Genomic DNA, 6,000 nt, shown 5'->3' with positions numbered 1-6,000 from the left:
TTCTTTACCTTTTCCTTTTTACTGCTTTATTTATTGATATATGTGTTTGATGCATTTGGATATTATCTAATTGATTGAATTTACATGTGTATTATGATCATAATCATTTATATTATCCTACAACTAAAGCCGTATAAGTGTGATAATATAATTGCAAATTTTTATAATCTGTTTTCATAGTGCTTTGAAAGTCCAATAATTGTAGTTTTCATGCCGTTGAATTTTCTGGGAAAGGCTAACCATACCCTTCGTTGATTGCATCTTTGATTCTCTGCAATATATTCCTTTTACTTATGTTGTTAATAATTTGCCTCTCTGCGTTTTTATTTTTATGTTTTATTATTTGGGTCGTGTCACTGAAAGCCTGGGAAGGCTAACCTTTCCCTTCTGTTCATGATCATGCCCTTCTTTCATTATTTTTTTACTTTATGAATTTTTATTTTATTCAATACCAAAACACTTTTGGATACAGTTTCTAAAGGACACATCTGATCAATTTAAAATACCAGTTTATAACCCACAAAAAACCAGCGTGATCTGAAACGTTTTATACAATTCGTGAACTGTGTGTGCACGCCCATCTTTATCCATTCGGATATTTTGACCCGTCCAAACCATTTATTTACGCATAGGTCAACCATACCTTTCATTATTAATTGATATGTGGTTATTATATAGTGGTATAGTTTATCCTATATTTGTTAAAACTTTTGAGTGACAAACTTGTTTTAATTTCTACACTGTTGTAGCAATCTTATTTCTCTCTCACTTAGCATTGTGGTTTAAACGATTGAGATTAGGGGTTTGCTCTAGAATTATCTGGGAAAAATTTTTTTTTGAACTCATCAGTTTTCTTGCCTGGTAAATATAGGCATCAAATGCCAACAAGAATAATGTAGTCTTGCAGATCCTTCCTAGTACTATAAAATCCATATATTATTTGCTAAATTTCGTTGTGAATTGATTGAGTTATGATCATGTTAAACAATGACTTAGAATCTGAAAATTCTGGACGAAAACATGTTAATTTGGGTTAATTTGGGTTTCAGATTCTATATCGTCAAAAGGGAAAAGTTTTGCTCTATGCAGTTTTCTATATATGCATATTGGTTTACCTATATGCATATATTGCATATTTGAATCTCTGCATTTTTTCCATAAATATTATCATTACAGTCACAATTTTTTGAATAAATGCGTTGTTAATTGGTACCTATATGCATATCTACAAACGCAGAAAACGTTTTAATTGCATGGATTTGTTTACTGTACATTTTATAAACACCTTACTTGTTTAATTTTCCAATTTGCATTTGTATGGCTTGAATTCTATGAGGAAATAATGTATATATTTGTATAGCACACAATAACCAATTGATGTGATTGCTTCTTCTTTCAACGATCTTCTGAAGATAGGTTTTCAATATTAATTCTTGTTACGATTATATGTGTTTGCAGACATTGTCTCTACACATTCTCATTATTCTTCGAATAAAAACCGAATATGCATGAGTCTGCATATATAATTTTGTCTTGAAACAAATTAAATGTGCATTGTGTTTTGGAAAAAAAAAAATAGAAACTGAAAAAAAATGTCACTTAAATATCTCATTCTTGAAATTGCAGTATAAAACTAGACCTGTTTGCTATTGACCGAAAGTTCAGTTTCAGTTTGATTGCACCTTATCATATTCTTGCAGAGTATAATTTACAAATGTATAAAAGGGTAAATGAAGTTTGACCCAGAAACTGAATTTTGTTTTCATTTGGCAATTGAAATATCGGTTCATCATCATGTATATGCATGTTATCTCAACATTGTTGAGGCAAAGGGAACAAATTTCATTGTTAAGTAGTTGTCAAAATTTCAAATGAGATTGTCGGTATATGAGTTGTTATGCATTTTGTGATTTAACTTATAATATATTGACTGTGTTTGCATAAGAATTTCTTACTGGAAAACTAATGAGTTATTTGATTATTTAAGATATGGGTTTATTGATAATTCTCTCTAGAAGAGAGGCGGGATTATTCAATTTGATCTTTTCTCTTAATCAAGAAATGGTTCCATTCCTAGACTATCACATTACATTACTTGCATTTGCATATTATTTATTTCATGTAAGTACTTTAGTCTCATGCCTGACAATAGTTTGTAGACTGCATATCTCTCTTGAATTATTGTATTTTCACCACTTTATACTTTTGACTTCCATTAGTTTGATCTGATATGCATTATGTGCAATATATATATATATATATATATATATATATATATATATATATATATATATATATATATATATATATAATAAGTAAAGGAAGAAGAAAAGAAACAAGAAGAAAAGCGAAAAAAAATAAAGGGCCGTGTATATCATTTTTAAGTAACATGGGTTATTTTGTTTTCATCTTAGAGATTACACATGTGAAATTATTGAGATTTTTAGCATGAGACAAAATGGCGAACATGTTAAACTTCTATGCAGGTACGTGCAGTTTCTTTACGGTTGATGTTCATATTTATATATGTGGCTGTGAGATTTATCATGAGATTGAATCTGTTGTCAATTATAAAATAGTTATGTGTGTATACTATTCTATACTTAATGTTGAAGCATACTATGGAAATATAGATACTGTTTGATGCTCTCTTGGTTATTTAAAAATATTTACTAATTCTTTTATGTCAATGCTCACTAGAACAAACAAATAATATTGAATTTTTCTTCAATGTGCATATAATTACTCTTACTTTTGATATCTTATATATAATGAAATTGATTTGAGATTTTCATGAAATTAATTTTCTAATAAGTGCCATAATGTGGGGGTATGTTTCATTGCTCGTACCCATGTTTATTCTAGTGAAGTTATGAATGATTAATTATGCACCTTATACAACTTATATGTGAAATTATGACTAAAATATTTTTTATCTTGCAGTTAGTTATAACTTGTAGGTTTAAAAGCGATGACGAGCAAATATATGACCAGAAAACTTATATATGCCTTGTGAAGGCAATGATTAATTATGCACCTTAAACAACTTATATGTGAAATTATGACTAAAATATTTTTTAGCTTGCAGTTAGTTATAACATGCAGGTTTAAGAGCGCTGACGAGCAAATATATGACCATAAAACTTATATATGCCTTGTGAAGGCAATCATAATTAATAAAATGACTTGTTAGTCATTTATCTGCATGCCTCGCGGAGGCTAAATGCAAAATTGTCGAGGGGGATGTACTTAAGCCCATAAGGGAGTCACCTAAGGAAGAAACCCAACTTCTGTGATTGGAGATCCCATGAAGGAAGTTCAATGTGGTAGAAACAATCCATATTGCGTGACTCATTATAGCACTCATATTATAATGAAGATATCCATGAGATATCTTTGCTCATCCCTATGACATTAGTGCAATTTTATGTGACGTTAGGAAGGGTATTAACCTTGAATGAGTTTCGAGGCGGGCGATCTCCCACAGGGTACATGTCACATGTACTCTTGGAGAATTCACCTAAGTGAGAGTAGTTGTGAGGCCGCAACTGTGAGGATTGGGCTGTTCTTTAATAACTCTCATGAGAATCAAGATTAAGCACATGGCCATAAATAGCACTAACCCGTGCCAAGTTTTTTATCGATACCATGTGTGTTACATTTAGTATTCTGGTCAAAAGGAGTCTAGTTCAAGACATAGTTCACTATGATTCATTCAGATGAAAGTTGTTAACACTAAGTGTAGGTTCAAGTCCAAAAGACACCTACACCTATTGCATGGTATACAAGTTGCCCAAATTTCTTCCATTCATATCTATATATTTACTTCTTCTACATTTCTATGGAGTTTTGAATCTTGTGGGGGATTGTTGGTTATTTATTTTATTTTCTTAAAGATTCAAAACTTTATTTATTATTATTTTAAATAAAAAATATGAAGAGTCACATTTATTAGAGAAGTCATGTCTTTTATTAAGGGGTATGTAGAGTTTAATAAATAGCGAACTCCTCAAACAAAACAAAGACATTAACATGGATTAAAATGTCTTCATTCTCTCTCTACTACAGTACTCATATATAATTCTTATTATCTTCCTACTCATCTTGATCATCAATGGGCAATTGATCACTACTTAGCATCTTGTCTACCGTAATCGTGCTTATGGATTAGACACTCTGTGAAATTCAAGGGTTGTATCTTGGAGTTGTAGATAGTCGTTATAACTGGCACGTAGGGAGGCGTCTACGGCTTTAGGACAGTGACAACACGCCTCTCTTGATATCACAAACCAGATCATTCTTTACCTTTTCCTTTTTATTGCTTTATTTATTGATATATGTGTTTGATGCATTTGGGTATTATCTAATTGATTGAATTTACATGTGTATTATGATCATAATCATTTATATTATCCTACAAGAAATTGGAGGTTTGGTTTGTTGATTAAGGGATGTGTGGCTATGATTCTCACGATGGGAGGGGGTAAGGTAGGAGAGAATGAAGGAAGGTTGGCTGGGATTGGGGGTGGGGGAAAGATGTAGGAGATGATGATTTTTTTTTCTTTTTTTTTTAAATTTCCACGTGGGCCTATTTTGATGGCGCCAATCATTGTTCACGTGAGCATAATGTCACCAGTTAATGGCTGATTTAATAGCAAGCTTAACGGATGTATGAAAGTGTCCCAAAATTATGACTTTATGTACCACCACTCTGGCATGAAAAAAACTTCATGTATTAAATGTTGAAAACAATGAAACTTTAAATTGAGATTAATCCTATTATTTTTTATATTTAAAATTATCATAATAACTTTTACAACTAATTAATATATACCATGAGATCAATCTAATGGTTGTTCTTCTTTTTTTTTCTTCTTCTCGTCTTTCTCATTTTTCTTCTCAAAAGCACGAAAGAAGTTCTGATTAGCATCTCCACTCACACATGATTTCAATTTTTTATTTTTCGAAAACTGTTTTCTGTTTTCATGAAATAATTGGTAGTACTTCCTGTGTGCTCATTTGTTTTTTTAAATTGTTTGTTTGCATCAGTGAGTTAAGATTTTGTTGTTGTTATTTGTTCACATCAATGTAGTTGAATTGATATCAGTTGGAAATTAAAAAAAAAAAATTATTATTAGTAACAGAGGGGGAAGAGTTCGAAACTATTACAATAATTTAGGAAGGGGAAGCTCAAACCAGCGTGCATGAATAGAAACCCAACAACCTATCCACTATGATATTGAACCACATGTAGATATCAATTGGAAAACTCTTTTACACAAATTCTAATTTTCTAAAGCATTGAATTTGACACGGTGATGTTGAAGCAGTGACCATTATCCCATTGAGCTAAGGATATTCAGAGTGTCCTATTTTTTAAGGGTGATGCATCGGAGTTGTCGGAGAGGTACATGATATTTATCAAGATGCTCGATGAAAGAATACCAAACTTAGATTGTTTTGAGATAAAAGAAGCAAATTCGGTAGCAACCTATCTATGAAAAAAAACAAGACTAACATATTAATTGTTGAGTTAAAAATAGACTTACATATTAATTAAAGACTCATAATAAAGAACGAAAAAAAACTATTGCATAAATATCACTACTACAATATTAGCTTTAGGTGGCGGATTTAGAAAAATACTGTCGGATAAATTGTATCCGACACATCATTTAATTAGTGGCGGATATTAGAAAAATCTTGTTGGTTATATCCGACATAAATTCCTGGCAGATAATTACTGACGAATATTTTAAAACTCTTGTCGGTTATAACCGACAATATTTTTGAATTTAAAAAAAAAATTATTTTGACATATTCTGGCGGTTTTTAAGTTACTAGTGGCGGTTTTTAGGATAATGGTGACGGTTATAACTGATAGAAATTTATTATTTTAGTATTCTGGCGGTTATTATTTTAGTATTGTGTCGGTTATAACAAATAAAAATTCACTTTACACCAAAAGCTTTTCAACTTCTTGTTCTTTCAGATTTCGTT

This window comes from Malus domestica, chromosome 15, assembly GCF_042453785.1.
Source record: "Malus domestica chromosome 15, GDT2T_hap1".
In the NCBI taxonomy this organism is placed as follows: Eukaryota; Viridiplantae; Streptophyta; class Magnoliopsida; order Rosales; family Rosaceae; genus Malus; species Malus domestica.
Note: the sequence above shows the minus strand (reverse complement) of the source record.